The sequence below is a fragment of the Bos grunniens genome, chromosome 4, assembly GCF_055505025.1.
Source record: "Bos grunniens cultivar Pamir isolate PY7600 chromosome 4, Bosgru_T2T1.0, whole genome shotgun sequence".
Taxonomy (NCBI): Eukaryota; Metazoa; Chordata; class Mammalia; order Artiodactyla; family Bovidae; genus Bos; species Bos grunniens.
In genome coordinates this window covers 83,145,715-83,167,942 of record NC_141168.1, presented here as the reverse complement: position 1 = coordinate 83,167,942, position 22,228 = coordinate 83,145,715, and the positions used below count along the sequence as shown (strand labels likewise).

Genomic DNA, 22,228 nt, shown 5'->3' with positions numbered 1-22,228 from the left:
CATTTCTTCTGTGATAAGTAAGCCTCTAAGTGGGCTCTTTGGTTTGGATTTTTGTCTATGAACTGTAGCTAAGCCCTTGGTATCCTCCTCCTAGTTTTGTCTCCAAATGGCAACCCATTCCAGTATTCTTGCCTGGAGAATCCCATGGACAGAGGAGCCTGGCTGGCTATGAGGTCACATGAGGTCACAAAGTTCATGAGGTCACAAAGAGCATCTGAGCGACTGTCACTTACTTCCCTACTATCTTACTTCCGTGTCCACATGTGTTCTGCACTCAGATACACTTTTAACCTGCGGTGTCTGCCTTCATGGATTTACTAACATTCTGGGCAGTAACTAGATGTTGCTTTACTACAACAGCCTTACTCTTTTATTTGGGTCTCATCTTACATTTTCTGGCTTTACCATCATACATGGACTCAGCCATGGCTCTCAGCTCTGGCAAACTCATCTCTCTGTAATTCCCTTCTCTTTCCTCAGTCCTTCACATCCACATCCTCAGTACAGCTTCTGATTATTCATTATTGTCCGATGCTATCTGTCCATTATTGTCTTATGCTATCTGGCTTCCCTTGTGCCTCAGCTGGTGAAGAATCCACCTGCAATGTGGGAGACCTGGGTTCAGTCTCTGAGTTGGGAAGATCCCCTGGGGAAGGGAAAGGCTTCCCACTCCAGTATTCTGGCTTGGAGAGTTCCACAGGGTTGCAAAGAGTTGGACATGACTGAGCGACTTTCACTTTCATCTGTTCATCAGTTTCATCTTAATCTTTCTTTTTAGTCTTGGCCTTTATCTAGGCCCAGGCTGATCAACTCAGCTTTCACTCACACCAAAGGCTAGTGATGTTAGACCTACAAATTTCCACTGCTCCTTCTTCTGCTCAAAAAACAAAGATGCTCTGCCTCTGTGCTAGAAAAAGAAAGAAAAAGCTTCTGTTAACAAGCTGAATACTAAACTTGATCAAAGAGATAAATTACTAAGCATAAAAAGACTTGCAAGAGCATACTTGTGATTAATTTATCTCCTCCACAGCAGGGGAGGAAAAAGTAAGACAAAAAAATAAAAGGCAAAAGGAAAATACTGATATGTTTGGATTATATTGGATAATTCATAAAAATTATATATTTTAAAATGTATCATAAATTGACTCAAAATATGAGTAACAGAATGAAGAAATATTTGTAACAGGTAGCAAACATTAATATCCTAAATTCTGAGGAGTGTCTGTAAAGCATTAAAAGTGTGCCAAGAACTTAATTAATTAATGGATATCAAGATAAATTTCCAAAAAATTGCATACATATACTATTAAATATATGGAATGTGCAAGCTCATTATAATTAAGTAAATCCTAAACAAAAGAGAGTTATTTTTGTTTGCATGCTAAGTTGCTTCAGTCATGTCCAGCTCTTTGTGACCTCGTTGCCTGTAGCCTGGCAGGCTCCCTTGTCCACAGGATTTTCCAAGCAAGAATATTGGAGTGGGTTGCCATGCCCTCCTCCAGGGGATCTCCCCCACCCAGGGATCGAACCTGAGTCTTTTACATCTAACCTGAATAGGCAGGCAGGTTCTTTACCACTAGCGCCAACTAGTTTAAAAGTTGGGAAGCCCCAACTTTTAAACATATTCAGTCAGTTGTGGTTGTCTGGACTCAGGAACTCTTACACATACTTCTTTCTGGTGGGAACATAAAACTGGACAGGCTTTCTGCCTGTTGCTTTTAAGGCATAATTATTATTTAGTTTTGCATCCAGTATCAATTCAGTTCAGTTGCTCAGTTGTGTCTGACTCTTTGTGACCCCATGAATCGCAGCACGCCAGGCCTCCCTGTCCATCACCAACTCCTGGAATTCACTCAAACTCACGTCCATTGAGTCAGTGATGCCATCCAGCCATCTCATCCTCTGTCATCCCCTTCTCCTCCTGCCCCCAATCCCTCCCATCATCGGGGTCTTTTCCAATGAGTCAACTCTTCTCATGAGGTGGCCAAAGTATTGGAGTTTCAGCTTCAGCATCAGTCCTTCCAATGAACACCCAGGACTGATCTCGTTTAGGATGGACTGGTTGGATCTCCTTGCAGTCCCAGGGACTCTCAAGAGTCTTCTCCAACACTACAGTTCAAAAGCATCAGTTCTTCGGTGCTCAGCTTTCTTCACAGTCCAACTCTCACATCCATACATGACCACAGGAAAAACCATAGCCTTGACTAGACACATCCAGTATAGTTCACTTTTATTCAATAAATGCATTCTAAATTTATTTTGTGTATTTTGTCACGTGTATAGAGTCTGACAACTGCCACCACTAACAGGATTTCCAGTCAAGCTTTCTGAACTCCTTCCCAGACGTCAGCAACTGTTGCCTGTCTCAGTAGTTTTGTAAGTTGGAGAAAGCCATCTAAAGGGGATTGCACAGAAGGCAAACTTTGAGATTGGCTTCTATCACTTGGCATAAATGATTTGAGATGGGTCAAGTCATGTGTATATCAATAGTTTATTCACTTGCATTACTGTGGAGTATTTCATAGCATGGATGTATCTTAGTTTGCTTATCCATTCACATTTTGAGGGGCATTTGGGTCATTTCCAGTTTTTGGTGATTGTGAATAATGTAGTTTGTGGTGGGCAGACCCGTGCTCTGTTTAATCTCTTTTCCTTGAGTGAGCAGGACCTAGACCTATAACTTGCTTCTCCAATAGAATATAACAAAAGAGATATGATATCACTTTCCCGATCGTGTTATGTAACAAAGGGGAATTCCATTCTGGGGGTCTAATTCATAAGTCCTTAGTCAGTTGCCTTTAGGAGAAGGAAATGGCAGCCTACTCTGGTATTCTTGCCTGGAGAATCCCAGGGACAGAGGAGCCTGGAGGGCTGCCGTCTATGGGTTGCACAGAGTCGGACACGAGTGAAGCAACTTAGCAGTTGCCTTTAAACTGCCGGTTGCTAAACTTTTGTCAGTAGGTGGCGCTGCAAGATGTTTCAGAAGAAAAAGGTGGTCCTCATTGATTCAGGTCGTGCTCAGGCTGGGGCTCCTTCACCGGGCTTCTGGAGAGGGCACCTTTTTCTCCGTTCCTCAGCCTCTTTGGTATGCTTCAGTGTGAAGTGCCCAGAGGACACAACTGTCTCTCACATGTGGCTGCAACTCTCAACTTAGACAGCAGTGGCATGGAGAGTACATGTAAGGCTGCCCCCAGCCCAGGCCCAAGCACTGCTTCCCACACCTTTTCCTGTCTGGGAGCCGGTCATCCAGTGAGCCACGCCCACACCAGCACACCAGGTCCTCCTCTGATACTCTGAACTCCAGTGGTTTTCTCTGTGTCCCTGAGGGTGGTTCCACTTGCCTGGAGACGTTGAGCAGAACCCTGACCTGGACATACCACACGTTTCTCCACTGTCCCCTGGCATGCAAACACACACATCCTTCAATGTGTGGAAATCCTTCCCAGTTTGTCCTTCTTCAGTCCTCCTTTTATCTTTATGTTTAATCTTCTATCATCACTTAATATTTGTTTATGTTCAATGTCTCCTGTTTAAATTTTGTGGGTTTTTTTTTTTTTTTTTCCTGGTCTCTTGATTGGATCCAAGCTGATACAGGCCATAACCTACTCCAAGTCTTAAGAACCACCTTCTTGCTGATTTTCTGTTGAAATTACTAGAAAGATTACATCAAAGAGGAGAATGTGCATCAGCATTTGCTACTAAGGACAAGATGCTACTGTATGCTGGAAAATCCAGGGATATTTATTAGCTGTAAAGCAGAACCAGACTGGAGGAAGGCACTTAGTGGGACTTAACAGAGCAGTGCCTCCCCAGGGGAAGCAGAGAAGTTTCTGGTAAACTCTCAGAACTTTGCCAGGAACATCTGGAGAGAGACTAGGTGACAACATATTACTTACATGCTGTAGAGACTGGCCTGAACGTAAAGTTGAATGCAAAAAGGCTATAAAACAGGACAAAAACATACAAAGAAAAATGTGACCTCCAGTGTAACAGCTTTCACAAACACAGGAAGGAAGAAAACAAGTAAACCAACCCTACACAGATGGTGTTTTCCTTTTAGGAATTTCTGTAGGTCTACCATTCCCTTCCCCTCAGGTGGCTAAATCACTGCTGAGATGAGATGGTAGCTGAGTATGCGAGAGGACACAGGTAACAGGAGCCCAAAGGATGCTGAGATGAATACGTGGAGACTTGCGTATCTCCGTGTTTCATGATCAAAACCAGGCTGGTAGACATCTGTTCACCCAGTGTTATTTATGGAAATAAAAATCAGCGAATGCCAGGGCTGAAGAAATGGTTCTGCACATAAAGTATCATAGCACTAGAGACTGAGAAGTGTTCATTAAGGAAATGGAGATAGAGCTCCATGCTGTGTTTTGGACATCCAAGTGAAATTCAGTATAACATGAGCTCTATGAAATAAGATATCAAAGATGCTCTAAAGACTAGAAGGAAATATAACAGTTTCTCAGTGGTTCTCCTTAAATAGTCAAATTATGAAAATTTATTGTTTTTAGCTTTTAAAGATTTATATTCTACATTTTTCTCCATAATTATATATTGACTTGCGGCTGCTGCTGCTGCTAAGTCGCTTCAGTCGTGTCCGACTCTGTGCAACCCCAGAGACGGCAGCCCTCCAGGCTCCCCTATCCCTGGGATGTACATAATGACATTGTTTCAGTTATTTATAGTCATACATGTCATTGCCTTCACCTTTATGAGGTAGTCAAAGGACAGAGACAAATTGAAAGTGTTTTCTTCAACATTTCCGCAGTCTCCATCCCTCCACTAGACTAAATCACCACTAGCACTTGAGGCTGTGTCTTTCAGCTCTCTCTTTCTCTCTGGAAGGCCACAGACCAAACCGATGGTAGTGGTTCAGTGGTGATACTAATTGCATATGTGTGTGTGTGTGTGTGTGTGTATATATATATAAAATAATTCCGTACCTCTAGGCATAATCCCAGTCTTTTACTGACTGTGTAATAATTTAGACCATGTCACTCTTCTCTCCATGCCTCAATGTCCTCTTACATAAAATGGAGCTAATCTCATGTACAGAGTTGTTCTGCTGCTGCTGCTAAGTCACCTCAGTCGTGTCCGACTCTCTGTGACTCCATAGACGGCAGCCCACCAGGCTGTCCCGTCCCTGGGATTCTCCAGGCAAGAACACTGGAGTGGGTAGAGTTGTTCTGAGGACTGGGTTAATAAAAGTAAAGCACTTTGACTAGTGCTTGACTGATGATAAATATTATGTAATTGTCAGCTGTCAAAAGTAGTGGCGGCATCTTCAGCCTTATTCCTTTAGCTTCTCCAGTGGCATCAACTGTTTACAAGTCTGACTTGCTAATCCTGACAGATCTTTTGATATCCTATGCCAAGTTTCTGTTATTTCCTATCATTGTTTACAAAGTATACAGATCAAAGGATAAGGTGGATCATGTATGCTTCTAAGGTAAAACCGTTAACCAGGAAAGTCTTGGAAACAGGAAAATGACAAGGATGTTTTGTTGACTTATTTACAAGGACAATCGTATTCAGCATAGTCTGCCAAGTAAAAATAATACACAACCCAAAAAAGTATCCAAATCAATAGTCAAACACATTCCTAATATGAAATTTATTGTTTCCTAAAAACCTATTCCTTCATTCCTTTTCACTGAGCTCTTATCCCAGTTAAAAGATAATACCTTTTTTCTTTTCACTCGTGCATTAATACCTCTAGCTTTCCTCCAAGTTAAATCAGTAGCAGTATCCTTTCAGCTGTATCTTTAAACTCTCTTTCCAATCCGTCCATTCCTCTTTATGTTCCTTCTGCCAGAAGCACTGTCAATCCTGACTGCCTCCACTAGCTCTCCTTCACTTTTCACTTGCTCATCAGTCTTGCTGTATTTCAGTCTGCTGTCAAATTTAACCTTGCTTGAAAATAAGTCTTATCAAAATATGTATTCCTGATTCCCATTGCACGTTGAGGGAAGGAAGTCCAAATGCCGTATCTCAGCATCCTTCACTAATTCTAATGTAGTTTCTTAGCCCTCTCTCCTTGTTTATTGAACTTCCTCATTAAATGTTTGATCACAGTTAATCAGGGCTACTTGCTTCTTTCATACCTCTTCTGTCATCATGAATTTCTTTTTCTTCCTTCCTGCTTTCCTTTTAAGAGAATGGTCAAGAGACTATTGAATTAGATCTTCCTGTTATGAGCTGTGTGGATTTGAATACATTTTTAAAGGTATCTGAGCCTCAGAAATTTTATTTGAAAAAATGAGGATAAAATGATCTCTTAGTGTTGTAGTAAGCTTAAGAACAATGAAATAAATTAACAATGTTCTTAGGACAATATCTGAAACACAGAAAGTGTTCCGAGTATAAATTCCAATCAACTGTTCTTTTGTTTCCTTCAGGAAAAGCATCCTAGAATATTACCATTCCCTCCTTCAAGCCAGACAGAGTACTCTACCCTCGGTACTAGAATTAGGTTCCAATTTACTGTCCTCATAATATCAGTATAGGACTTTTTGACTCTGAGGCACTTGTTACATTGATTGTATTTCCCTATCTAGAGCCCAGAAGACACAGTTCCTTCCTATGTGATGTTCTTTGAAGGATCACTGTATTTAAAATAGGTTAAATATCTATCTTAAAGACTTGAGATAAGCAGTGAAGAAGAACATGTAGATAAAAGTGTTTTGTATCTTCCTTAAGTGCTCTTTAGAAATGATTATTAACTTGCAGTACCTAACACAGTGCCCTGCGCAGAAGAGTGAAGTGCTCATTGAATTCAAGTGCACATTGAAATGATGTCCTCTGAAGTACATGTTAGGCCCCATGTTTATCCTCCATTCTGTTATCATTGACCGTGTGGCCTAAGTGTAATGTGCTGGTTGTCTATTTTAATCGTATTCTATTTCTGCTGCTGCTGCTAAGTCGCTTCAGTCGTGTCCGACTTTGTGCGACCCCAGAGACGGCAGCCCACCAGGCTCCCCCGTCCCTGGGATTCTCCAGGAAGAACACTGGAGTGGGTTGCCATTTCCTTCTCCAACGCATGAAAGTGAAAAGTGAAAGTGACGTCGCTCAGTCGTGTTCGACTCTTAGCCACCCCATGGACTGCAGCCCACCAGGCTCCTCCGTCCATGGGATTTTCCAGGCAAGAGTACTGGAGTGGGGTGCCGTTGCCTTCTCCTATTTTATTTCTATTCTACTCTATATCTACAGGGTATGAGCCTCCAGAATAATCATATAGAAAGTAAAGCATGCTAAGGATATGTTCACATGCCCTTTACTTCTGTGTGATAAGCTAATTGGGGAGGTTTGAGAAAGGGAGAACTGAGATGCAAGAAGAAGAGAATGTATACTTTCACACTCAAGACTAGATCATGGAGCAGACTCCCCATTTGAGGCATAGAGAGCAGATTAGTGTGTGTAATGGACATCATAAAATCAGAACGGGTTCAATTATTACCAGCTTTGAAAGTAATTTTGGAATGCTTTAACTTTGTAAGAAGACTGCAATGTAGGTACATTTCCTCCTTTCCTGGGAAAAAGACAGTTATCCCCCAACCTAGACTCTTCTGATAACCATCAAAGACTATATCCATTAACCCTATTTTTCAAAATTTCCTTTGTTTGCACTTTTAACTCTGAGAGCTGCGTGGCTGCAGCCAGAGCTGATGACAATTCAGCTGTTACAGAAAGCATCCCTTCCCTTGCAGCTGTCCAGTCCTTGCTGTGCAGATGGTGGATTTCTTTTTCCTTTTACCAGCACTTCTTTTCTTTCTCCTCCTCACAGGACTGGGATCCTTTGTGACCATGTATGAGTCAGTCAGCAGTAGGAACACTCATAAGACGGAAGAGTTTTCAAAAGTGTCCAAGTGAAAGGGAACAGGGACTCAGAAATGAGGGATGGCTCTGCAGGCTGGCTGCATACTAAAAAGGGGCTATGACTTCCTTCTCATGAAAAGTAGATATTCATAGTTTTATGAAAAGCATCTTTGTTCTCAAAAAAGAATTTTTATTCTTGCTTCATTGTGTGTGGTCAGAATAACAGTGAGAGTAGTCAAACCCAGAGAAGGTGGACGGGAAGAGCAGTGCAGAAGAGAAACCCAGATCTTTAAGCTGACTTCAGTCAATATGGCTTTTCTCTTGCCATGTGTAAACATCTAGATAATTATCTCCATTCTTCAGTTACATTTTTGAAGGGATGCATAAGTACTTATTCTGAATTATTTCTAGCTCTCTTCTGTTTAATTTTTATATTAATAAATTATTAGTAAGGGATATTTAATAATAATATCCCCTATTTATATTTTACATATTAAAATATATAATGTTTATATATAGATTATCCTACTGCTGCTAAGTCGCTTCAGTCGTGTCCAACTCTGTGCGACCCCAGAGACGGCAGCCTACCAGGCTTCTCCATCCCTGGGATTCTCCAGGCAAGAACACTGGAGTGGGTTGCCATTTCCTTCTCCAATGCATGAAAGTGGAAAGTGAAAGTGAAGTCACTCAGTCGTGTCTGACTCTTAGCGACCCCATGGACTGCAGCCCACCAGGCTCCTCGGTCCATGGGATTTTCCAGGCAAGAGTACTAGAGTGGGGTGCCATTGCCTTCTCCCAGATTATCCTATATGCCTGTATATAAATTAGCAGATAGCATATGTTTTATTCAAGAAACAGAGTTTAATCCAATTGCTTGTTGGTTATGTTATGCCAATTATTTTACCATACAGTGTATAGAGATTACCAGAAGTTAAACATCTGTTTACACTGAACAAATCTTTACTGCAACTATATTTTCCTACAAAATTCACCCTAAAATATCTATACAGGATAGCACATCCATACCTGCTCAAAAATATAGCCATAATTACTTCACTAAATTTTATAGCTTTCTATTAAGCAGCAGCTAGGTTTCATAAACTAGACTGTGATATCAATTACTACAAAATTTTATTTTCTTCAGCATTTTTTACATATAGATGCACCTGCTTTAAGTATTGTATAATTTGTTTATGTAAAGAGATTCCAAATAAGCTACTTGAGTAATTTGTTATGGAATGCTATTTCATTCTCAGTATAAGTTGAAAGTCAGGTCAATATGTAAATTCGAAGTCAGATTAACTGGCTGATTCAGGCAAGAACTGGCTAGACATATGTGATGGATTTTCTATCACATTAAACTTGATTTTTTCCCAAATCAGACACAGATGATCATAAGGTAAGTGAATCAAATCAGAACCCATATTATAATTATAAGAAAACTGGCTGTGTGCATCTTTCAAATAATTAAAATACCAGCATTCTTAATCTTAGAACTACATATTTAATTATAATAGGGTACTTACTAATATGGCCTTTTATGATATTCCAAGAAACGTTGCCAGTATTCAGCTTTTTATATTCTTAGGCTGTTTAGGCTTATTTCAACCCTTTGCAGTCATTATTCTTGTTGATCAGTGGATTGTCCCATATTTGTACAGTAGATACCTTGTTAAGTTGACACTTAAGTCTTTATAATATAACCCTAATAGTTTTGATAACTTCCTTTGCTTTCTAGAATGAAATGGTATTCCATGCCTACTTTGTGTATCTGTGACCCCAGAGCATTTTTTAAAGGTTGATTTTGTGATATTTTATTGATTTGTATAAATTTATTATAAATTAAGAAAAATAAAAGTCTTGTTTTTAGAGTGAAAAAATGTTTGTTTTCCATATAGAATTTTTCAAAATTTTCAGTCATATTATTATCAGAAGGCTTTCTTTTAAGCCTTCTGAATTTTGTGTTTTATTTTAAAAGTCCTTTCCCTGAATCCAAGGTTATATACAAAATTTTTATGTCTTTCTCTATTCCCAGTATAATCCAATTTCTTATGTTTAAATTGTTGATCAGTCTGGAATATGTCTACAGGGCGATAGGGCATGAGGTAGTAATCACACTTTATTTTTTTCCAGATGGCAGTCCAGTTGTCCAAACACTATTTTTCGAATAATCCATCACTTATCTACTGTGCTTTGAAATACTATCCATATTAGTGTGCATTCTTATACCACTTTGACTTCTTATAATATAGAAGAAGGCTTTATAAAGTTCACTGTAGAACAACAAAAACAAATTGCTGAATGAAATCAACATTAGGCACTGTTGGGTTGGATATAAAATATTTGGTTGCAAACCCTTGGTTTTGTAAGAGATCAGTTTTATTTTCATATATGGTTTTGTCATATACTCATATGTTCTAGTACCTGTAGTTTCTCAGTGGCCTTTATACCCATTTTCTTCCTCTGACTGTCACAAAAGTTGTAGGAGATAATAGCATAGAAGTATTATTTCTTTATTTTTTTTTTTACAAGTAATGAAATTGAGGTTGAAAGAGATCTTGAGCTAGATCAAATCAGAACCTTTCTTATCTCCACTTTGACTTAACTTTATTTGGAAAGCATTTTCATTCTTATTCTAGTTCTTATTCCTATTCTAATTTTCCTTCTTCCTCTTCATTTTTTTTCTTTTCACTAATTTATGAGAAGAACATATCAGAGACCTTATTTCATTTCTGCCATTGAAATGATGTATGTGCCTAATATGATTCAATAATTACAATGTATTTATTATTGAAATTCAGTTAATATATTGGTTAATGAACAAAATTAGCCTACTATATAGCACTTGCGATCACCTGTTCATTTTTGTTAGCCATTGGTTAAATTAATGTTTATTATTATTTAAAATTTTTAGACTTAAAAACTTGTACTAAAAAACTTAAAATAAAAACAGGTGTAGCTATGTCTCCTACCCCCACTCCCTGATTCTGACTAGCACCCATTTATTCTTTGTATCTATAAGTATCTAGAGCTTGTTTTCTTCTTTTAGATTACACAGTGAGGGAGATCATATAGTATTTGTCTTTATCTGACTTATTTCACTTAGCATAATGCCCTCAAGGTATATTCATATTGTTCAGTTCAGTCGTTCAGTTGTGTCCGACTCTTTGCGGCCCCATGAACCACAGCACGCCAGGCCTCCCTGTCCATCACCAACTCCCAGAGTCCACCCAAACCCATGTCCACTGAGTCAGTGATGCCATACAACCTTTTCATCCTCTGTCATCCCCTTCTCCTCCTATCCTCAACCTTTCCCAGCGTCAGGGTCTTTTCAAATGAGTCACCTCTTTTCATCAAGGGGCCAAAGTAGCGTATCAGCTTCAACATCAGTCCTTCCAGTGAATACCCAGGACTGGTCTCCTTTAGAATGGACTGGTTGGATCTCTGTGCAGTCCAAGGGACTCTCAAGAGTCTTCTCCAACACCACAGTTCAAAAGCATCAATTCTTCGGTGCTCGGCTTTCTTTATGGTCCAACTCTCACATCCATACATGACCACTGGAAAAACAATAGCCTTGACTAGAATGGACCTTCGTTGACAAAGTAATGTGTCTCCTTTTTAATATGCTGTCTAGGTTGGTCATAACTTTCCTTCCAAGGAGTAAGTGTCTTTGAATTTCATGGCTACAGTCACCATCTGCAGTGATTTTGGAGCCTAGAAAAATAAAGTCAGCCACTGTTTCCACTGTTTCCCCATCTATTTGCCATAAAGTGATAGGACCAGATGCCATGATCTTAATTTTCTGAATGTTGAGCTTTAAGCCAACTTTTTCACTCTCCTTTTTCACTTTCATCAAGATGCTCTTTAGTTCTTCTTCACTTTCTGCCATAAGGGTGGTATCATCTGCATATCTGAGGATATTGATATTTCTCCCGGCAATCTTGATTCCAGCTTGTGTTTCTTCCAACCCAGCGTTTCTCATGAGGTACTCTGCATGTAAGTTAAATAAGCACAGTGACAATATACAACCTTGACGTACTCCTTTTCCTATTTGGAACCAGTCTGTTGTTCCATGTCCAGCTCTAACTGTTGCTTCTTGACCTGCATACAGGTTTCTCAAGAGGCAGGTCAGGTGGTCTGGTATTCCTATCTCTTTCAGAATTTTCCACAGTTGATTGTGATCCACACAGTCCAAGGCTTTGGTATAGTCAATAAAGCAGAAATAGATGTTTTTCTGGAACTCCCTTGCTTTTTCGATGATCCAATGGATGTTGGCAATTTGATCTCTGGTTCCTCTGCCTCTTTAAAACCAGCTTGAACATCAGGAAGTTCACGGTTCACGTATTGCTGAAGCCTGGCTTGGAGAATTTTGAGCATTACTTTACTAGTGTGTGAGATGAGTGCAATTGTATGGTAGTTTGAGCATTCTTATGCATTGCCTTTCTTTGGGATTGGAATGAACACTGACATTTTCCAGTCCTGTAGCCACTGCTGAGTTTTCCAAACTTGCTGGCATATTAAGTGCAGGACTTTCACAGCATCACCTTTCAGTATTTGAAATAGCTCAACTGGAATTCCATCATCTCCACTAGCTTTGTTCATAGTGATGCTTTCTAAGGCCCACTTGACTTCATATTCCAGGATGTCTGGCTCTAGGTGAGTGATCATACCATTGTGATTATCTGGGTCATGAAGATCTCTTTTGTACAGTTCTTCTGTGTATTCTTGCCACCTCTTCTTAATATCTTCTGCTTCTGTTAGGTCCATACCATTTCTGTCCTTTATTTAGCCCATCTTTGCATGAAATGTTCCCTTGGTATCTCTAATTTTCTTGAAGAGATCTCTAGTCTTTTCCATTCTGTTGTTGTCCTCTATTTCTTTGCAGTGATCACTGAGGAAGGCTTTCTTATCTCTCCTTGATATTCTTTGGAACTCTGCATTCAAATGGATATATCTTTCCTTTTCTCCTTTGCTTTTCACTTCCCTTCTTTGCACAGCTATTTGTAAGGCCTCCCCAGACAGCCATTTTGCTTTTTTGCATTTCTTTTCTATGGGGATGGTCTTGATTCCTGTCTCCTGTACAGTGTCACCAACCTCTCTCCATAGTTCATCAGGCATTCTATCAGATGTAGTCCCTTAATTCTATTTCTCACTTCTACTACATATGTCAAAATTTCATTGTTTTTATGACTGAATAATGTAATACATACATATATGATTATGTATATATATATGTGTGGGTATACATATATGTTTATATATAGGGCTTTATATATATATAAAAGCCAGGTGTCTCTTCTGACTGGCACCAGGTGCCAGGTGAATCTATATAAAGCGAATATATATAAAGTGAATCTATATAAAGCGAAAGTGAAGATTGTTTAGTCGCGTCCAACTCTTTGTGACCCCATGGACTGAACTCACCAGGCTTCTCTGTCCATGGAATTCTCCAGGCAAGAATACTGGAGTGAGCTGTCATTCTCTTCTCCAGGGATCTACTTGACCCAGGGATCGAAACTGGGTCTCTTGCATGGCAGGCAAAGCCATATATATATATATATGTGTGTGTGTGTGTATACATATATATGTGTGTGTTTGTATACACTACAGCATTATTAACAATAACTGAGATAATGGGAACAACCTACTTGTCCAATAGTTGAATGGATAACAAAATTGTTAGGTTGTTGCCATTATCTTGGTTATTAATAATGCTTCAGTGAACATAGAAGTGCCTGTATATTTTTGATCTATTGTTTTTGTTTTCTTTAGATATATACCTAGAAGAAGAATTGCTGGATATACAGTAGTTTCACTTTTAATTTTTTGAGGAACCTCCTTACTATTTTCTATATTTGATGTACCAGTTTACATTCTCACCAACAATGCATAGGGTTCCCTTTGCTCTGTATCCTTGCTAAAACTTGTTATTTTTTGATTTTTTGATAATAGCCATTTTAACAGGTGTGAGGTGTTATTCTGGTTTTGATTTGCATTTTCCTAAGGATTAACAGTGTAGGGATCTTTTCATATATCAATTGGCCATCATATATCTTTTTGGATGAATTTGTTTGTTCAGATCTTCCACACATTTTTTTAAAATCAGATTGTTTGAGTTTTTTCCTATTGAACTGTATGAGTTCTTTCTATGTTATATATATATGTATATATAATATGCTTATTATATATATATATATATATATAGTCAGATGCTTTTTCTGAATTTATTTAGATTATCATATGACTTTTATTCCTCCTTTGGTTTCTGTGGTGCATCATATTGACCTCAAATGTTTGACCATTCTTATTTGATAATTTTAATGTATTATTGAATTTAATTTGCTAATATTTTGTTGAGGATTTTAGCTTCTAAGTTCATCAGGCATACTAGTCTATAATTTTCTTTTCTCATGCATTTGTCTGGTTTTGGTATCAAGGTAATGCTGGCCTTACAAGATGAATGTGGAAGAGGTCCCACCTCTTCTGTTTTTGAAATACTTTGAGAGGGGTTGGTATTAATTCTTTGACTATTTGGTACAATTTACCAGTGAAGCCATTTGGTCCTGAACTTTTATTTGTTGGGAGATTTTTTGATTATGGATTCAATATCCTTACTAGTAATATATCTGTTCAGATTTTCTGTTACATGATGATTCAGTCTTTGCAGGCCGTATGTTTCTAGGAGTTTATCCATTTTTTCTAGGTTGTCCAGTTTGTTGGTGTGTAATTGTTCATAGTAGTCTCTTATGATTCTTTGTATTTCTGTGGTATCAACTGTAATATCATTTTTTCATATATTATTTTATTTCTTTGACTTCTGCTTTTTAAAATTAATCTATTTAAATATTTCTCAATTTGGTTTATCTTTTTACAGAACTAGTTCTTAGTTTCATTGATCTTTTCTATTGTCTTTTTAGTCTCTATTTCATTTATTCCTGCTGTGATGTTTGTTATTTTCTTCCTTTCACTAACTTTGGTTTTGTTAGGTCTTCTTTTTCTAGTTTATTGAGGTGTAAAATTAGGTTACTTGAGACTTTTCGTGTTTCCTGAGGTAGGCATTTTCTCTCTAATCTTCCCTGACAGTTAGGCTACTTTACTTAATTTTATGGGATTTAAAAGGAGTAGCATGAATCTGCTTCCTAAATTCAATATTTTCTGAATGATTGGAACATAGGCTTCTGAAATGTCTGTGGAACTACTCAAATACACATCATCACAGTGAGGATAATGCAGTGAGGATAATGCTGCAAGAGATTTATAGCATAGGCCATGGGAGAAGTTTTGCTTGAAGTCTTGGAGAATATCAGTGAAATAATTTTTCAGCATCCTTTGGTCGTTATTAGGAGTTAGTATTGTAAAGAAAATGAAGGATAAAATTCTCTTTTCCCAAAGGGAAAGTGTAATCAGAGCTATGGATGTTTTTGATGCAAAAAATTTTAAAGATAGTCAGCTCATACTGCTGGAGTTTTGATTGGATGGTGAAAATCATAAAGGATAAAGCATTTATCAAACTGTGAAGATTCTGAACTACCATTCTAGAAGTTAGACTTTATTTCATGATAATGAGGAGGCACTAAAGATTTTACAGAGGGAGAGTGACATGATTATTTTGAAGAAGATGATGAGGAAGATGTGGGAGACATGAGTGATGCTGTTTTCTAGTAAAAGCTTCAAGACAGCATTGTAATTACAATTTGAAGAGTATTTGCTTCTAGTACTCTTAGTACAGCTTACCATACAAATCCACTAGGCAGAGATATCAGCGTGGAATTTAAGATAATATTGGCATATGATGAAGGCACGTAGAATGAGGGGCAGAATGGAAGTAATAGTTAAAGGATGCACAGAGAGGGGTAAAGATGATTTTGCCTTCAAATAAAGGTTAAAGCAAATCTTTTTAAAAAATTGAACATAAGACAGTTGAGTTAGAATTTTACTTAGATGTAGTACATAATTTTAAAAGATTTTAGTGTTTTTGCAAGCTATTCCAATAATATTTAAGGAAATAAAACCTTTGAACATGTAACTGAATAAATAAATACTTGTCTTCTTTAAAACAATCTTAATATACATTTTAAACCTTGATTATACATTAAATATGAAAAAAAAAATAGCCATGCCTGGCAACACAAACATACCCATACTCTCCTTTTACAGTGGCAGATAGGGTAATACCGTCAAATAATATAGAACAAGAAGACACTTGAGACTTGCAAAAACTCATCTTGCCTGTGATTCCTCACTTAGAAAGTAATATTTGTGAACAATACTGTTGACCCTGTCTTAGTTTACAGATTTATTTTGAGGATGAAACAATATATGGAAGAATATTTATTAAATTTTAAAGTATTTTACAAACATGCATCATTTTTGGGAAAAATGTAAAGAAACAGCCATTAAAATGCAAAATTAATAGCTTTAAAGTCAAAACATTTACTTACAACTTCGCAAAGAGTTGGACACGACTGAGCAAATGAACTGAAATGACTCACTCCTTTTTGCAGTTTTTTCAACTTATTTATTTAGCCTTTGAGAAATGTTTCATATTCTTTAATAAATGATTTTATTGCATGGCAGAAGAAAGGGAAAAAATAAACAATATAGTGAATCACATTCAAAATTAACTTGTGATACAGACAGTTGAATAGCTGTTTTTTTTTGTGAAGAATTTAAGTGCCTGTTATGCTATTTATTTGGGGGTATTTTTGTACCGAAACAACCTTTGTTGATGGATACATGAGTGTGAGTCTATATATTTTGCTTTTTTTTTCTATTAGAATAGCTAATAAAACAAGTGATTACTTGTTTTATCTTGTGTTCATAATGTTCTAATTTACTTTTGACATCTTTCAGGATATCTCAGTGGTGCTGAGGGCAAGAATAGTATTAGTTCACAAAGCTGATTTATTAATGAGGAAACTCTCATTTCATTTAATTGACATCATGTTTAACACCTGATTATGTAGTAACTCACACCTATTGATAGGAGCTTATAGCAGGATTTCTGGGTTTTGAGGGCTCTTCTCAAGACCTAAATGAGAAAACTCTCCTGGGACAATGTAGCCTTTATTCTTTACAAACATTTTTCAGAGAAACACATGCATCTGCACACATTGGTAAGCTAGGTGTCCTGCTTTTTCTCTAGCACACAAGGGTCTATTGAAAAACTTCTCTGTGTTATGCTGAAACAAAAAGTGCTGCCCACATTGTTACTACCAGCGATGTCTTGTAAGTTTAAGCCGCGTAACTCAAGCAGAAATTCCAGCTGTTAAAACATAGATAATGGAAAGCCAGTATAAGTAGTGACCAGCATTCTCAGTAGGGTTAAACACCAGCATTACACATTACTTGAACCATAAACTCGATTGCTTTGGGGTCATTGACAAGGTCATCATGACTCAAGTTTTCTGGTTGGTTTGGGTGCTGCAGTTTACTTCATGGAAGAAAATTATGCTACTTGCTTCTTAGTATTTTATTGGATTGTACACTAAATTTAAGAGCACAGTGAATTCTCAAAATAATGTGAAAAAGCTTCATTCTTGAATTTGTAGCTAATTTTGAAGTTAGCTTGACCCATGCAAAACAAAGCAATGAAAGTTTAGAATTTGCCTGTTTTCTATCATAACATCAATACTCTTCTATCTATGGTAATTTTTTTTCCTTTTAAAAATTTACACATCTCAGTATAAAGTTGCCAAAATCATATATAGAATTCTGAGAAATTAAGATGACTTGGATCAATGTATTTTTCTGTTACATGTAACTTAAGACAAAGAAAGCCTTTCCTCTAAAATCATGGAGCATAATACCAATTAGTTCATTAAAAACTATTGTCAGGTTGGTTGTTAGATAAGAATTAAGAACTCAGTCTTTATTGTCATTTCAGTTTTGAAGTTTCATGACGATATACCACAGTATTAAGAGAATACCTTTCCTCATTAAAAAAGTCATGTGGAAAAGGAGAACCTTATCTAAGAAGTAACTGTACCTCCATCTCACACCTTCATAGTACTTCAAATTACATGCTGTCATTAGTAAGATCTTTGAAGACAAAATAAGTTCTCTCTAGAATTCTTCAGTATTTGATATTATTTTTAATGACTGTCATATTACATTAAATTATATTATATTCATCCTAACCTTTAGTATATTAACCCTGGCAAGAGTTTATCATAAACTGTCAACATGTTTCTGAAAATATATGATCTTCAATAAATAGCTGAGAAAGAAAAAAACATGTTTATTTTTCCTTTAGTTGTTTTAAAAATGTAGTCACATTTACTAAAGCCAAAGGCAATCAAAATACAGAAAAAATAGAATGATGATAGTGCTGTATGCAAAGCCCCAAGAAAGCATATACAACATTGTATAATATTATAGTTTGTACAGATTTAGTTTTCAATCAACGTGCCTATCCACAGCTATGTTTTGTGAATTGTTTTAGATCCATTAGAAAATAGACAAAGAGCACACAGCAAAGGAGATAAAACTAGAAAACATGAACAATTGGGCATTTATTATGTGTAAGATATTTTATTTGATACAGGGAATCAAAGACAAATGTCATATAGGCAGTTTCCCCAAGGAGGCCTCACAAACCAGTAGGGAAGAGAATCAGACAATTATAATACAGAGAAGTAAATGACATAAAAGAGGGATTTACATGATGCTTCAGGAGGACACAGAAAGGGAAAGAAATCAATGTTAGGGCAGGCAGAGGAGTCAGATCAGGATTCTTGAAAGTGATAAAATGCCCACACAATATGTAGAAAATGCATATTGTCTGTGCTGAATTTTTAATATTGTGTGGGCATTGATATCCTAAACACATTAATGAGCCCAAGTAAGATGAAAAAAACTACAAGCAATCAGAGTGGTTGGTACTCAGAATGTAAGAGGAGCATTTTAGAGGTGAAGTACTTTTGCATAAAGTCCCTATGTAAAAACTCTAAGGGCTTTAGACTTTGTTCTCTAGAGACTATGGGAAGTCAATGAACGATTTTAAGTGGAGAGTTGATAAGAGGAAATTCAGAAAGAAGTCTTTGGCTACAGAGTAAAGGATTAATGGCTGGGGCTGGGGACATTGCTCAGGAGGCTGTTAAAATTAAGGTGATAAGTGGTAAAGGCATGAATTAAATAAGTGCTATGGTGTGGGCAGCAGCATCGAATATCACAAATAGATATATTAAAAAATAAAGGGGGGGCGTTGGAGAGGGAAAGTCTATCAGGGGTAATTTTAGGAGACCAGTAGACTGATGAGGCTTGGGTTTGTTTGTTTGCTACTTTGTTTTCTGTTCTAAGGCCAAGACCTGGCTTAGAAGAAATTGATTTTTTGAATAATTACATAATTAATGGAAACTGATTTTCTCCATCAGACATAAGGTGTGAGATTGTCTGCTGATTGTCAAGAGAGATCACAAGTCAGGCTAGCTGAGCGTATAGCTACTCAAAGGAGTTATAAAAAGACATGACCAGGAAAACATATTAATACATTCCTTGGCAACTTTGAGGTCTGAGCTAAAAATCACTGATTGTAAATGATTGCTTTATATTTTTAAATGGTTTACTATAGCAGCGTCACTATCATAGGTTTATAGAAATAGGGAAGGTAGACACATGGATGAGATACTAGGGACAAAGTGAGAGCTGAATAAGAAAGAGAAGATGAGAAGGGACCTTTATATTTTGGGGGAAAAAAAAGGGTTTCAATTCTGTATTGGATAAAAAGTATTGTAATTAATCATGTAAAAGAGCTAGAAGGATGAGAAACTGTATGGAACAATATCCTCATAGGAGCTTCATTTTTTTTAAGGCTGCTATAACAAATTACCACAAATTTAGGGGCTTAAAATGAAACAGATGTTTTATCTAATAATTTGGTAGGTGAGAAGTCTAAAATGATTCTCCTGGAATAATATCAAGATGTCAACAGAAATGCATTCCTTCCATAGGATTTAGGAGAATCCATCTCATTCTTTTTTTCAGCTTCTGGAGAACCCCCCACATCCTTGACTCATGGCTTCCTTCTTCCATTGCCACAGCCAGCAATGAATGGCAGGTCTAATTTTCCCCACACTGCATCACTCTGGTTTGGTTCTTGGCTATCATCAATAAATCTCTATTTTTAGGACTCATATAATGACATTGGGCTCACCTGGATAATTCTTGGCAGCATCCCTATCTGGAGGTTCTTAATCATATCTGAAAAGGCCCTTTTGCTATTATGAAAAATGAGATATTCATAGGTTCCAGGCATTAGGACATGAACATGAGGCTCCATAATTATGCTGAGTATGGGAGCTATGGCTTAATTAAGGCGTGGAGGCGTTGAAGCCTGTTGTAAATTGAGTGTGGTCTTAGCAGTTTACTGATCATGAAATGGGCTTCCCTAATAGCTCAGTTGGTAAAGAATTTGCCTGCAGTGCAGGACACCCTGGTTCAATTCCTGGGTTGCGAAGATCCCCTAGAGAAGGGATCAGCTACCCACGCCAGTATTCTTGGGCTTCTTTTGTGGCTCAGTTGGTAAAGAATCTGGCTGCAATGCCAGAGACCTGTGTCAGATCCCTGGGTTGGGAAGATCCCCTGGAGAAGGGAAAGTCTACACACTCCAGTATTCTGGCCTAGAGAATTCCATGGATATGGGTATAGAGTTTGACATGACTAAGCAACTTTCACTATCATGAAATAAGGATTTCAGAAGGCATGGTGAAAAGTTTTTAGAGAAGCAATAAACTAGACCAGAAATATAGTTTCAGTAATCACCTTATCTCCAGTAGAAATTAACTTTCTGAACTTGTTCATCGTTTATGATTTGTTTAGTGGAAATCTCATACTTGTTACCAACAAAGAGTGATGTGACAAAAATAGGAGTTTTGAGTATGTTCGTAAGAGGCAAACCATTTTTAGGTTTAATTAAAGGCAATGACACCCCACTCCAGTACTCTTGCCTGGAAAATCCCATGGATGGAGGAGCCTGGTGGGCTGCAGTCCATGGGGTCGCTAGAAGTTGGACACGACTGAGCGACTTCACTTTCACGTTTCTCTTTCATGCATTGGAGAAGGAAATGGCAACCCACTCCAGTGTTCTTGCCTGGAGAATCCCAGGGACGGGGGAGCCTGGTGGGCTGCCGTCTATGGGGTCGCACAGAGTCAGACACGACTGAAGCGACTTAGCAGCAGCAGCAGCTTTCACCATAGGCAGATTTTTTTGTTGTTGTTTTTACCATGTCATAAAATATTGATTAGGTGTGAGATAATTTTATCTTCTGACTTTTTCTGGCATTGCTTTGTCTGTTTAACTTCTCTAAATTGTCATCTAATTATGCTTTAAGGTTGTGACTGTACATAAGGTGCTCAGATAAAATTTACTGAGGCCACAGCTGCGATGAAACTATTTACCTTGTATCAGCAAACAACTGAATCAGTTGCACAGTTGTGTCCAACTCTTTGTGACTCCATGGACTATGTAGCCCGCCAGGCTCTTCTGTCTGTGGAGTTTTCCAGGCAAGAATACTGGAGTGGGTGTCCATTTCCTTCTCCAGGGGATCTTCCCAACCTAGGGACTGACCTATGTCTCTTGCATCTCTCTCACTGAGTGTCAGGTTCTTCACCAGCTGAGCCACTAGGGAAGCCCTCATCAGCAAACAAGGCTAAATTCAAAATAATGGGAATGTAAGGTTGTGTGTGATCATAGCCGTACTTAGACTCTCAAGTCATTCACATGAAAAATGTCAACCCTTCATTAGCTTTTATTATCAGTTATTTTAGTCATAGTATTATAACAGCCTTTGCTAAAAAAGAAAAAAAAACAACTGGGAAACACATTTTTGTTACAACTTCATTTAACTTAGTAATTAAAAAACAAAGTAAAAAGCAGGGATACAATATTATTGTTAAAGCACAGAGATTTAAATAATATTGACAGAATCTTATACTTCTAAAGAAAGGTATGTTCTGATTAATAAAAAACTATAGAACTTGTTGTACTATGTACCGATACCCTAATTTAGTAATTAAAAATGTTCATTTAACAACTAGCCAGGTGTGGGGACAGGGTCAAAGATGGTAGGGTCAAAGTGATAAGACAAGAGTTACAGAACTTTCAGGTGTTCAAAACAACTCTTCATTATTTTGTTACAAGTATTATAGACTTCAAACACACATTACATAGTCTTCAAATTTAAAAAGTATGTATCACAATTTACAGCTGGACGTCCATCACCTGTACTAGCTTTGTTCATAGTAATGCTTCCTTCAGTTCAGTTCAATTCCTTAGGCCCACTTTACTTCACACCAGAAGATGTCTGGCTCTAGGTGAGTGACCACACCATTGTGGCTATCCGAGTCATTAAGACTTTTTTTGAATATTTCTTCTATGTGTTCTTGCCACCTCTCTTAATCTTTTCTT

General features: G+C 37.6%; 1 protein-coding gene across 2 annotated transcripts in view; it reads left to right on the top strand.

Annotated features, from left to right (window-relative positions):
• SEMA3E (semaphorin 3E) overlaps positions 1-22,228 on the top strand; it is a 275,207-nt gene that overhangs the window by 188,331 nt on the left and 64,648 nt on the right. The window lies entirely within an intron of this gene.